This window comes from Pimephales promelas, chromosome 22 (genome assembly GCF_988280905.1).
Source record: "Pimephales promelas chromosome 22, fPimPro1.hap1.1, whole genome shotgun sequence".
In the NCBI taxonomy this organism is placed as follows: Eukaryota; Metazoa; Chordata; class Actinopteri; order Cypriniformes; family Leuciscidae; genus Pimephales; species Pimephales promelas.
Window position 1 is genome coordinate 5613999 of NC_142790.1, and position 15015 is coordinate 5629013.

Below are 15015 nucleotides of genomic sequence, written 5' to 3' on the forward strand. Positions count from 1 at the left end.
AGCGTGCTTCGGCTCCTTCCTCTGGAACTCAACCAGAGATGCATGTACGTGTGTGGATTAACAAAACATTGTTTCAAACATCTCGTATTGGCTGCGACACACACACAAAAGCCACATGTTCATTTAACACCTTCAAACAGAACAAATCTGCTGTCTGACCCCCTCTCACATTCTGAATGTTTATGCATAATTGAAAATCATTATGTAAAACATTTAGCATTTTCTAGAGAGCCCTTTGTATGTCCCGGAGAAGAAACACTTAGACAGGCATGAGTCCTTCATCTAATCATCTGTCTCTCTCTGGTCCTCACACTCTGTAATCTGACTGACACAATAAAGGACATTTAGCCCTTACAAAGGCCTACCAGTCAGAGCGCCTGCCCTGCCTCCTTATCTCTCAAGTGCAGCCATTACCACGGCCTCTTCTTATTGGACACGAGGCGTCATTTCAAGAGCATAAGTGTGGGATCGTCAGGCAGAAAATACTGCCTTTCCACCTTGCGAATGTCCTATTTACCTTGGAGGGTCAGGAAACATAGCCTGACTACGTCAGACTTCCTACTTCCGCTAATTTCATTTCGCTCCTCTAGTCAGTCTGAGATAGCAGCCTATCTTTCAATTTTCCAGCGGCCTTCGGACGGCCAGCCAATCCACGAACAGAGGGCTGGCTGAGAGCCGTGACGTAGACACTAAGCCCCGAGTTTTACATTGTAGGTTAGAGAAATCGAATGGGAAACGAGACACGGTATGCAATTCGCTTTGTTATAAAGAACTTTCCGGGGTTTTTCAAACTGAAGCCAGAACAAGAAGAGTGTTTGATAAACCTTTTAAATGGAGGTGATATTGTGGCCGTACTCCCGATTGGTTTTGGGAAAAGTTAATTTATCAATTGTTACCGTTAGTTACGTCTGTCTAAGCAAAGTGAAGTAGCAGAGTCTGGTATTACTAGGCTAGAGGAACAAAGAACTGTGTTTAAAAGATCTAATCCTAAATTTGAGAGTTGACAACAAATATTTTCTTGTTTCACTCTGGCAAAAATAACTTTAGAGGCCATGATTTAACTTCGCATAATATGCAAAGTCGTTTACAGCCAAGTATTTAATATTTTGCTCGCATCATCAATTGTTTACAGCAGGTTTACAGTGGAAGTTCGATCATAGATTTGAATTCGATGCATGATGTCTGTGGTTCGATGCAGCTGTGTCGGTGCATAACATACGTCATAAATAACCTTATCTGATTGGCTTACGGGTAACCAATGATTTTAAACTTCAGACAAGCGCCCCCCTAGCGAGAGAGAAAACACTTCTCTATTATGCCATTCCAGACTCTGTCAACGAAGCAAAGTGAAGTCTGGTATTACCAGGCTACAGGAAACATCAACAACACCTTTGCTTTCTTCTGAGAGACAACTTTCCTTTAGGATGAAATGACATTCATCCTTGGTACAATGGCTAAAGACCTCCTATGGTGAAAAAGGAGGTTTATATGTCTATGCATATGCTTTAAGACAAGCCATGTGCAAATTCTAACATAGTCTCATCCCAAGTCGTCATATAACTGACTTGGGACGTCTTTTGACCATACATCAACATCCCCCTTTTTAGGGTACCCTTAAAGATAACCTTTTAGGGTTAGTTGACGATCCCAGGCCGTCATACAAGTGGCGCTTTACCTTTAACGTCAGTTAGGTGACAGGGTAGGTTTAGGGGTAGTTTTAGGTCTGGGGTAGGGTTAGGATGCGATAACGTCATCTAACCGACGTTTAAGGGTACCCTAAAAAGGCGGATGTAAGACGTCCCAAGACGTATGTTGCATATTACGATGTTACGTTGAACTATATCTAGCTATTCTGGGGTTGTTCCCTTTATATCTAAACTGTCTAATTCATAAGAAAAGTATTTTGAAATATTCCCTCCAGCCTGAAAATTGTTTTACCCTTTCTGTTCCACTTAACTGAATTGGGAAGAAGGGCTTTCATTGCAGCTCCATTTGAATGGAATCGACTCCAAACGAAATTGAAATTAAAAACTCTGGTGCCAATTATGGATCATTTCAATTATGGAACTATTTTTCGGTCACCAGAAGAAGACTTGATGTTGTGCAACTGTTTTTAAGTGTTGTAACTTTTTATTTGTTGGTGATTTGTAATTTTGTGACTGTAACTGCTGTCAATTCTTGGCCAGGAGGACACTCCTGTGAAAGAGATTTTTAATCTCAGAAAGACAATCCTGGTTAAATAAAGGTCAAATGAAAATAAAAATAAAATTTGCCTTTCTTCACTGATTTTCTGAGTTGTTCAAAGCGTTTGAAAGAAAGACTGGCAAACCCGAACATGGTTTGTGTAACACTAGCAACACAGGGTTAGCTATTTGATAGTGTAGTCAAGCAAATGGGTAATCATATTGACCAGGCAAAAGGCCCCAGTATTGATACACCGATAAAAGTCAGTTAGATTTATTATAATTATCACATAGTCTAGCTTTTTTTCACGCAAAATACTATACCTTACATATTCTTGAGATATTGAATCAAAACATATTGAGAGATATTGTCCAAAATATATATTCAGGGTCTCAAAGTCCCCTAGGTTTTTATCGGCATCCTGACCCAGTTTCGCAGTGTCCAAACTATTCAGTTCAAGTCTCATTTGTTACATACATTTATAGCATTTAAAAAGCTACTTTAATTAAATTAGTGCAGAATTAACTTTGTGCTGTTGCCCACAATTGACCTATGGCTTCCACGTCCATTGAAATGCATTGCAGTTAGTCAGGTTTCATTCGCTTTTCTCGTCATTTTAAGTTTAAAATGGTCAAACAGTGTGCATGGGGTACATAAAACTCAGACACTAGGTTCCCGAGAGGATGGGCGACGTTGTGTATTATTACCTTGCTATTTCCCAAGCCATATCTCAACCAAGATAAGTGTCTGCTCTGGATAAAGTTATGCGATTAAGTTATGCGGTATAGACCACACACCAACTAAATTTTTACTGAAATTAAACCAAGTTTTTTGTGCCATCTACAGTATTTGTTTAGAGGAGAATAAAATCAAAAGCACCTTTAGGCCTCTTTTACCCAACATTAGAAGTTTATGTATTCTATAAAAATCAAGCCCAATCTACCGTTTGAGCGACAGGAACTTCATTTCAGGATAGTACATGAAATAAAATCGCTGAGTTAAAGAGAAACACACGATAGTTACATGATGAATGGGGCCTTCCTGCTCAGAGAAACACAGCAAAGCTATTCAATTTGCTGCATCTGCAGCGTTTCAATAATTCATGGCGTTTCGTGGCATTTTAATGTTTTATAAGTAAATTGTGTACTCTTATGGAACATGGAATGGCATTTCATTTGCAGCTGTTGGGTGTTCACTTTATCTTTCATAAACAAGCTAAACACGGATGCTACCGTAATGGGTTTTTGCACAGCCTGTTAACCCTTCGTTGTGCCTGCCTCACAAGCAAAGCGGTTCGAAACCATTTGCGTTCGCATCCTTGGTCAGTCTCCACAGATCTTCTGGCATCGTTGCGGAGTAGACGTCATTCTTGACACAAGGCCACGCTGTGAGCAACTCCATGTGAATGGGACAATTACCACTACCTCGCACGGTTTTAATAACTTATCATTTAGGACGTGGCTAAAGACTGTAAAAAAGCTACCGAAGGCACAACGTCTGCATCTTTGCGTTCCACGATTCCATCATCAGTGTTTGCGTTCAGCTCGGTGACTGATTATCATTACCTTTTCTTGCAAATATCTGGCTCATTATGACTAGCTAGCTGCCAAAGCGAGCGCACCAAGCCCATCTCTCTGGGAGAGGAGGAGAGATAGGCTCAGCCTAGCCTCCTGTATTTGGCTATTAAACACAATGAATGTGCTGCTTTGTTATTAACATCTGTTCATCAGGAATGGAGGCTGGATAATCACCCCTCACACCTTCTGTTTCTACACTCCAACTCCGGCAATCACGGCCATCATTTGGCAGCTGGTTGAAGCCACTAATGTCTCTCTTTTCCCTACTTTCTCTCATTTTTTCTCTCTCTCTCTCTTGCTCATTTCCTACAGCTTGTTCTCCCCCTTTTATCCTGAATTTCTGTTCTCACTGACAGTGTTTACACTCAAAGATTTTCATCAGTCCAAATTCAGTTCAAACTGATAGCAGATTTGCTTGTAGGATAATATCTCATCTGGTTTTACCTCAAGACCAAGGATGTTTTAATACCTGGGGGAAGCTATTTTTATTAATAATAGAGTTTGATTGGACAAGAATGCTTTGTTTTCCAATACAAATGTCATGGGATGCTAACTACTCACATTGAGTCAGAAATGTCATAAGATATGAAACTCCTAAAGATGCAGTATTATTGTATTTTGAAGTCACTTACTCAATCTCTTAGCAAGCGTTTGGACTAGATTTGTCCCTGATCCATTATGTTGCTGTGGGTGCCGCTAGGACAATATTTTGTTGTCGTCCATTTTTTCGTTTGGCAGTAGTGAACTTCAAACCTGTGCCCTGGCCTCGGTTATCCACCAGTGTCGGCACATTGTCTGCCCTGTATGCGATGGCATTGTTGTGTACAATTTATCCGGGATCCATTGGATACTCTCCTGGTAGGGTACCTCGGCAGGAGAACAACCCTCCTCCTTTCTCATAGGCTTGGGACTGGCAACGGCATAGTTATTTCTCAGCCTGGTCTCATTGTTAATACGTAGCTATTTTACGTTTTTGCAAAGATAGAAAACGTACTTTTTAGTACGTTTGGATAGATGCTGAAACGTATAATATAGACGTATCTGCAACATTTAAACGTAACATTATTACGTTTTTACAGCTACAAAACGTAAACTATTTACGTATATTCTATATCATAAAGATATCTGGATAATTTCCCTTTTTACTATTTTATAGATAAATGTAAGATCCCAAAACCCTAATCCCAAACCTAAACATACCCATTTTATACTTAATATAAAAAAAGGATAAAACGTAACAGACAGGTGTTGGGAAAGGGCAGTTTCATTAACAATATAGCATTAAAATATATTTTGAGCCACCTACTCCTACCCCTAAACCTACCATAACAATTCCTTAAAACTACGTAAAAAACTACAATTATGAAGAAAAACATAACTAACAGACAAGTATAATCACAATAATTTATTTATTGCGAAAATGTCAAAACCGATACCAAAAGCCGTTCACATGATGAAGCGTTGCAGTCGCAGTCTTCTCTCTGGCAGTATTGTAATAGTTTTGTATGAAGTACAGAGCAGAAAATAAATTACTAATGAAAATGTTAATCCGGCTTCGGTTGGTTCGCGCTTCTCCATTTCAAAATTCAAATGAACTAAACTAACCAACCGTCTACAGTCCTTCATGTCGCAAACTGTGACGAAGCAGGGAAGAGCCAATGAACGTTTGATATCGCTGCCGTAAAAGATGACGTATGGGCGCAATATTTGAATTTGAATTCATCACCAGCGCGGGGTTTGACTTGTAACGTTACGGTCGCTGCTGAGAATGGAGATCACGACTGGATAAGAGGCTGAAATCGCTGAATTAGGAGTTGTTTCTTGCAAACAACTATGGATTCTAAAGATTTGGATTACATCAAACTATTAAAATTGATGTCTTTTGTGAATTTTTGTTGTGTTTTATAGGAGAAAACGCTTTATGTGTCTCAAGGTAAATAAACTATTACAAAATGGTTGAACGAGTAACGTTAAAGAATGTATTTTTTAAGGTTTTATAGTTTTTAAGGTTTTATATAATACTCATAAATATTAACATTTTGCTCGTTTCGCCTGCATGGTGTTAAACAATACGTTTAACACCATGCAGGCGAAACGAGCAAAATGTTAATATTTATGAGTATTATATCAATAATGCGACTGAAAACTTCATTAATAAGACAGTGGGATGCAATAGAGTCAAAACATAATGCTACGATATTAATATGCATAAATTGTGATACGTACAATGTGTACGTCGGTGGATTTGTTCATACGTAAATAAATTACGTTTTTGTGCTGTCAATACGTAAATATTTTACGTTTTAGTACTGTAAATACGTCAGTATTATACGTTTCTGCGCATATAAAACGTAATTATATATACGTATGATAGAACAACACTTTACGTACACATACATACGTATTCTCATGAGATCACGTTGTTCTATAAAGAGGTCTGTGAGCAAAAAGCAAGTATGTTGTCAATTACAATGAATTATTTTGCAATCATTTTTTAATCGTACATGCTGTATTTCAATCATCTTAAGGGTGAGATGTACTCGATTTTGCTTTATGCAAACACAACACAAAAATGTTTTGATTTCCAATGATCTTTAATTCAGATGTAGCCTACAGTAGTTGTTTGGTTTGTTGTAGTTATTTGGTTGGTTGTATACTGTTCATATTGTTTGTTGTTTAGTTTAAAGGAGTTATGAACTGGCTTTTTTAAATTTTATTATATTGTTTTCTGAGGTCAATTTATGACGTTCACTTGGTTTTCGCATTCATCAAGATGAATAAGTAATAGGCTGTTTTGTACCCAAGTTTTGAGCCTAGCTGAAAATCGCTCGGTTTTTATGGGCATCTTGACTGAAGACTTGCTGTGAGTGGATAACAGTTTTGCATATTATAATGAGTTTCGACTCACTCGTCGATGCACTTGGACTTGCACTTCGATCCATCACGAGGTAGGCTCTATGTTATTTAGCTATGCGTGTAATGCACGAATCGGTGGGCGGGGCTAAACCGGGCTTGTTGAAGTAGGCGTTGATCTTCTTCTACAGGGGTGAGGATTCATCCTCTTTGACGTCATAGTTCCCCACTTTGAAAAGCGAGTCGTTTGCTGGGGCTGGTGTCAATAAAAGCTTTTATTGGGCTAACAAGGACATTTTCAGTTCTGAAACATACAGGATATTCTTATAATATGATGACCTCTTAGATGTCAAAAGCTCAGGGGAAATTGGATTTTTCTCAGTTCATCACCCCTTTAAGCTACGTCCATTTTATGTATCCGGCTTGAATTTGTGACATGTCGTAATAACAATTGCACGATTCAGAGGCACAAATAAAGAGCCTTTTAGCATAAACTTTACCATGACAGCAAGAAGTCTTATCAGAGACAGTGACTGATTCAGCAAATTTAGTTAAGCATCTAAAAAAGGCATCCCAGGAAAAAAAAAAATATGATAATTTTCATTCAGAGAGGTTTTCATTCAGATCAGTTAGATATACACAGATTGAAAACAAGGCATTGGACTGAACAACAAACGTATGTATGACACATTCCTATCTTAGAGATGTTTTATGATCATAATTGTTGTGTTGATGTGACATTTCAATTCCCTTTTGGATTGAGTCGAACATTCTTTAGCTGTAACATTCTCTCGCACAAACATGCGGTCTCTGAACACACAGTTGGCCTGACTGTAAGTAACTTGTTTTTTTGATGGTAGTAAACCTTTAGATTTACTGATGGGGTCTACGCGCCTCTCGCTGGGTGGTAGAGCTAAACTTGCATCAGCCGCAGATGTTGTGAAGAGCAGAGCAGCTACAGTACAAGCATGTGCGCTGCGTTCAGAAATGGAGAGAGATTTCCTCTGAGATTCCAGATGACATTCAGGTCAATTTAGCTGTTAAATAAGAGCGAGCCTTCTGGGGAGGCTTGTTACAGTTATTTCTGAGGTACCATTCATAGCGCTTCTCACTCCAGTTTTTGTCATTCACACTCAAGATTGAGTCATCATGGGTTTGAAAATGTTTCAATGTTTCTGAGCTGCTTGAATCAATTAATGCGAGATGGAACATACTTCCCCTGTGTGTTGTGTGTAGTTCTTTTCGTGCATGTTCTGTGGGTGTAACTTTTATAAAAGTGTGCACGTGTTTCGACTACAATTGAAAACATTTTATGCATTTTGGCAGTTCATTTACACGACAACACGCAAAAAAGGCAAAGACTGTAAATCAAAAAATATAGTCTTTACTTACAAAACGAACTCCAAGATCAACTGAACCACAGGGAGTATACATTACTAGATACTAAGGAAACTAGATGAAGAACAGGTGAACATAATCAATCAATTAGTAGACTAACAATACCAACTAACTAACAAAGGGAACGGGAACTAAACAAAGAAACGTCACGGTTACGGATGTAACCCTCGTTCCTTTAGTAGGGAACGGAGACGTTCCATCGGATGATGACGAATGGGGTCAATGTTTGATTGATACGTCAATCAAAGATCACAGCCATTCAGGGGTGCGTTTCCTGAAAGCATAGTTAGCCAACTATGCTCGCAAGTTCCGTTGTTATCTGCATAGTTTAACGAGTCGGTGTTTCCCAAAACCATCGTTCCAACGGACATTCGCAAACAGCATCGCAAAGTTGAGGGGTTTGAACGACAGCTCTCAACCTGTGGTTAGAGGCATAGTTTCTATATTGCATGACATTTGGAGGTAATAAATCCTTATCTTGAGCAAAATAAGCAAGCTGGCATTCAGTACAACCGGTGCCTTTTATTTAGAATACATACAAATGGAATTTACGTCTTTTAGTTTTTCAAAAGATTTGAAGTACCGTGTTTGAAGAGTGCGCATGTGCGAACGTGCTCTACTATGTAAGAACGAGCCAAATATTGAGTCTGGTAATAAAGCAGAACAACTCAGAACAATTAGAAATAGTCATCAGATGACATGTCTGTAATTTATATAAAACAAATCTAGCGTTATTTGGATCTGAAACAGTTTCATTAAAAGTAGTTATTACTCCACCACGTGCGAAACCAACGTGGTTGAACGATACTTTGCGACAGTGGGTTTCGGGAAACAGTCGTGACTAGCTAGTTGATTTTTCTAACGATGCATCATACTATGGTAGTGAAATCTCGTTGTACGGGAAACGCACCCCAGAACAGCGAGTGGGCGGAGTCTCTCTGTGAAAGTGCACTGCTGGCCCGCACTCATATTGGAAAGGGGTAAGGACATAATCAAATCAAGAAATAACATTATTAAAAATCAAAACATTAACAAAATATACTCATTGACTAATTTTGTTATGAAGTACAGTTGTATGATTGCATAGAATTAGTTTTGAACGCTATGTTATATACTTTCAAAATCTGAGGTAAATTATCCGTTATTGCTTGTGGCACAGTGACCTAATGCCTTTGAACTTCGACAATCAGTTCCTCGTCGTCCATGTTTGATGATTAAATATTCATGACACGCAGAACTTCCATCCAATGAGATCTCTGTGTGGGCGGATCTGTCAATATTGCAGAAATAGGGACTGTTTCTAAATCAGAAACTTTGCGTCTCACCGTCGCGTCTGATTAGGACAAAAACTCTTTACAATTAAAAAGATACCTTTTATCGCGTCGCGTGTAGTTAGGACACGGTGTTACACAACAACGATGTACTAAAATGTGCGTTTTTCTTGTATAGATGACAATTTTGTCAAAACGATCCGTTGTAACATTGTTCATGCTCAGGGAAGAAGGAGGTGGGAAGCAGCAAACGATGGGCGTAATGTTAATGATAAAATACGATTAAACAACAAAATGAAAACACCGTCCTCGATCCGATCCCATGGCTCTCGGCCCCACCCTGCCTATCCCTGTTCATACGGATATGCAAGAAAAATTACTGTATTCTGCTGCGGGGCTAACACGTAGTGCATCATGTTTCACAAAAATACGTTTTTTTGTAGTTTACACAGAGACGATAATGATATAGTTTTCAAAAACTTTTGAAACAAACTTTACTTTTGTTCTAACATGTGGTCAACAATATTAATAACTGAATGTGTAACATAGTTTCACATTTTTTATGTGTGTTTGTCTGATTTTTTCTTCAACAACATCTGATGCGTGTTGTATGCTCATGCCAGTGCTAGCAGATCGTGGGCAGGTCTGAGTATCTCCCAGCGTCAGCTCCGGCCGGGCTGCTTGGCGTTCTGCTCCTCCTTCTGTCATACACAGGAAGAGCTTGACTCCAGCATCTGTGTCTCCGTTCATTATGTCTAAATCAGCACTCTGTGCTCTGACAGAGGACTGGAACAGAACATAACGTCTTCCCCCTTTGTGAGGGGCATGACGGCCCAGCACCACTACGAGTGGGGGAGCAGGAGAGGAAGCTGTTCTCTCGAGGACGTCTTCAAACGGCTGTCAGATCCTTCCTCCACCATTCGGGAAACCTGTGCCATGCACCATGCTGATTTGTCACTCAAAATGGCTGACATGGCTTCTGTTATTGTATGAAAGGTTATTCTTTTTTGACTGTTTATATTTTTGCTGGTTTTACTTAGCACCAGTCTTGCAGAGAAAGGCAAAGAGTCCATGAATCTCATGGGTGACCATATGCAGGATGACTGCAGCATTTTACCATATGTTCATTGCATACATGGCATGGGGGGGGGGGGAGATCTGGGGAAGGGACACATGATGGAATATGAGGCATGTGGTGTGTTTTAACTTTATATACTCACATACATATATATACATGCATGTTTGCACATACAGGATATGTTTACATTAATCTAGATAAATTGGTAATGCATATTTTTCTCAAGTTTTGGCCTGCTGTCCACACTTTTATCTTTGACCTGGTGTTGATGATTATAATGTTTTAAGTGATGTGGCCAAAATGCATGTTTGTGTAAATGTTTTTTTTTTAAAAAAAGGTTTGTAAAAGGTAAAAGGTTTGTGTAAAAGGTTTGTAAAAGTCATGCTTACTTTTACAAAAAACAAAAAAACATAAAAAAAAAACCATGCTATTCGAGTGTGCAATAGGTGTAATTCTTGTGTTTTTTGTATGGATTGTATGGATATGTGTGTATGTCTTCCCTCATTTTTTTTTTTTTTTTGTTCCTTTTTCTAATTGAAAAAATTGTTTCCATCTGTTTTGTGAAAAGCAGCGTGACCACAAATAAGTATGACCTTTTGGAAATGTATTCGTTTGCACTGAAGAGCTAGAACTAAATAGCAAATATACTTTAAAAGTTTGACAGACACTGGTATCCAGTTACAGCAAATAAGGCCAAAGCTACTGTTTGTACCTGAACAGGTGAATGAAAATAGTTCAAAAAAAAAAAAAAAATCACAATTTTCTAAACAGACAGAAAGTGAGTATTGTCATAAAAACAGAACTTTGAAAAGTGTCTTTTATTCCAGGTGTGTTTGTTTATATTCTAGGGGCTACACCTGAAATAGACCAAAGTGACTTTTGGATATTCACATTAAAATTATTAGTCAATCTATTCTAGGAAAACTATTTGAATACAATGTAATTGAATTAATGATGACATTACATCCTGCTTTCATACATAACTACAATTTTATTCTTATTTGCTAATGTTAATATTGTACTTCCAAAAACATTTTCTAAGAATGTTATTGTCTTTTTTTATCAAACAACAAAGCTTACATTTCATATTTACATTTATTCATTTAGCTGACACTTTTTATCCAAAGCGACTTAAAATTGTTATACATGTCAGAGGTCGCACGCAGCTATAGGGGTTAAGTGTCTTGCTCAAGGACACATTGGTGTATCACAGTGGATTCGAACCCGGGTCCACTGCGCCATCACCACCACCAAAGCTCATGAATTTGCATTCCTGAAAAGAATGTTGTTGTCATCCTATTAAAGTTAAAGGTAAGATGCAAGTATTAAGCACCATATTGTGATGATACCATTCTGCATTCGTGACATGATTTTAAATTCAAAATTCAGTCACAACTTCCAGAGGTCATAGATCCTCTTCCCTAATATCACAAATGCATCTCATTAGGATACATGCCAAAAACTTTAAAGCTGGCTATGATTAAACCGCTTGTTAAAAAAAGGCAACTTGATCCTACAGAATTAGTCAAATACAGGCCTATCTCGAAGAGTGTGATCTGTCAAAGATACTAAAAAAGGCAACATCCTCACAACTATGTTCCTTTCTAGAAAGAAATGGTATCTGTGAGGATTTTCAGTCAGGATTAAGACCATACCATGGCACTGAGACAGCCCCCATTAGAGTCACAAATGATTTGCTCTTATCAGAGATTGAGGTTGTAATTCTCTATTAGTGTTACTTGATCTTAGTTCTGCATAGACTCGAAAATGATGTTGGCATTAGTGGAATTGCATTAGCATGGTCTAAATCATACTTATCTGACCGTTATCAGTTTGTAGCAGTAAATTAAGAGACATCTTCAAAAATTCAGTATGGTGTACCACAAGGCTCAGTACTAGGGCCGCTGCTATTCACTCTGTACATGCTACCATTAGGAGATATCATTAGGAAGCATGGAATTAGATTTCACTGTTATGCTGATGATACACAGCTCTGTATTTCTTCACGCCCTGACGAAATTTACTAATTCACAAAATTACCGGAATGCATAGCTGATATATATATATAAAAACCTGTAAGACTAGTAATTTCCTACTACTTAATTCAGAAAAAAAGAAAAAAAAAACAGAGATTCTAACTATTGGACTAAAAACATCCTCATGTAATAATTTAGAATAGTGTCTAACACTTTATGGCTGCTCTGTCAACTCTTTGTCGTTGTTTAGTAACCTGGGTGTGCTCTTTGATACCGATCTTTCATTTGAAAGTCACATGTCTAGTATCCGTAAGACAGATAGCAAAAGCAGACACACTCTGTCAGTTTAAATCTAGATGAAAAAAAAAACATCTCTTCAGCTTGGCTCACAGATAGAACACTACACATTCCTATTATTCAAATTAGTTAAATGATTATTAGCAAATGCGTCATTTACAGGGGGACGGGTGGGACATGTCCCCACCACTTTTTGCCAGGGTCGATTTTGTCCCCACCACTTTTGAAACATCTCACGGTACAGTTGTTCCAATACAAATAAAACATCTCCAGTTAACAGCATTCGTTTCATTTGTTTGTTTAATAACAGGCGAACCAGCACTGAAATGTGTTGTCTTCTCTCGGAAACGCACTTCAATCCGTTGCGGAGATTCGTTCCGGTGAAATCACAAATCAAAATGCACACAAACGTGTCCATGTTTCTCATCGGTTCTTATCCGCTCTCGTATATTTTTTCCCACATCAAAACATATACAACCACTAATAAACATTATATCAATTCAACCACTGATAAACATTATTGGTTTTGATGAAGGGAAAACCAATAATGTTTATCAGTGGTTGAATTGATAACATTTCCTTATGGAAACAGTAAAATTCGATGAAATTTCATGAAAATCGACTGAAATGAAATACGTTCGGTCTCACCGAATTTTCTCTTGATCGATACACGGCTAATGCGATAAAAGCTGATGGAAATGTTATTTGCCGAATAAATAATGAATTGCGATTAAGTTTTATGCCCTTTTATGGTTGCAACACGTCAGAAGACGAGTTCATTTCCAGCCAGTCTGTTTGCGCACACATGGCGGATGTCAACAAAGACAGATGTAAGTGGACAAAGCAAAAAGATGCTTCAACCAAAGGGTTTCCGTGAACCACGATCTCCCAGAACTGATGGAGCGCTGTCGTTCCCAAACCACAGTCACCTCCGCTGTCGTCGGGCATACGTGCATACTCGTTTTTAAATCAATAAACTCGTTTTTAAGTCAATATTTTGTGTCAAATTATTGATTTATTTATTTATTTGGTTGATTTATATGTAATAAGCAGGATAATATTGCGAGGCGGTTGTTATAGCGAACAACAACCGCCTCGCATACATTATCCCATTCATATGTCGCTATCAGCTGGCACATAAGCATTATTAGCCTTCAACTTCTGAAATATTGATCATTTTTTGGTAGATGGCGCGATCCGTTTTGTCTAACAAAACTTTGTTCGCAAAAGTTTGCTTGAATGTTGTTCGATTTAGTGCGAAAATAAATGGAAACACCTTAAAATGTCTCAAATCAATTCGATATACCAATTTGATCGCAAAACAGCATGTGACGTCATTACGTACAGGTTTTTATTCGCTTTAAAGCCGTTGGATGGAAACACACTTTCACCAGCTTTATCCGCATGAGTTTTTTAACCGAATTTCAGATAATTCGATTGACAAGTGGATGGAAACATGGCTAGTGTACATATGCAATAAAGGGCGTATATACTGTAGTTACTGTACTCAGACATTGTGCTCATTTTTTTTATGTACATCAGGAAGCTACAGGACATCGTCTTTCAAAACATGACCTACTCGAAAGAGAAAAAAAGAACGAATGCGTCATTGTACCCAGCAAATTTCAAACCAAACTGACGCCCATGATTATTAGTCTGCATAAATTAGGTCAGCCGGAACCGGGAACACTTCCTATAACCCCTGATGTACTCGCTACATCATAAAAATAATGGCATCTACGTTAATTTTAGTCTTTCTGTTTATTCCGAGGTTAACTGTAATCAGCCGGACCCGGGCCGTATCCAGATCAGATGGTGGACTTGCGCCTAGACACGACCACAACGCATCCCTAAAGTGTCAGCAGAGTTGTGTCAACTAGACTCTCCCCTGTGAGTGAAAGCCTCATTGACACAACAGCCATCGCCCTGATCCTCAACAAACTCGTCTCCATACGCACGTGATGACTCGGATCTTCAACCAGATGAACTGCATAATATAATGTTTCGATCCAATCTGACTTCTGACCTATAAGGCTGCCTGAATCAAAATTCGTTCGTTGGCCAGAAGAGAACTGGCCCCCTGTCTGAGCCTAGGTTCTCCCAAGGTTTTTTTTTTTTTTTTCTAGTACATTCTGTCACCTGATGGAGTTATGGTTCCTTGCCACTGTGGCCTTTTTCGCCTTTCTTCGCCTTTGTCGCCATTGGCTTATGGCTTGCTTAGTTGGGGACATTTCATTTTATATTTAACATTACTATTACAACTTTATTTTCATGTTTTCTCTGTAAAGCTGCTTTGAAGTTATAAAAAAGTGCTATAAATAAAGGTGACATGACTTGACTATTGAGTGTGAAGTGGAGCGGCGATGTCAAAGTCCCGCTCA

The 15015-nt window shown here is 38.5% G+C and overlaps 1 long non-coding RNA gene across 1 annotated transcript in view; it reads left to right on the top strand.

The window, feature by feature from the left end:
* Positions 1–10417, top strand: part of LOC148969511 (uncharacterized) — a 46373-nt gene extending 35956 nt beyond the window's left edge. The window contains exon 3 of the long non-coding RNA XR_016149359.1: positions 9907–10417. This is a non-coding gene — a long non-coding RNA (uncharacterized LOC148969511). The remainder of the gene's footprint in view (positions 1–9906) is intronic.
* Positions 10418–15015: the final 4598 nt, after the last annotated feature.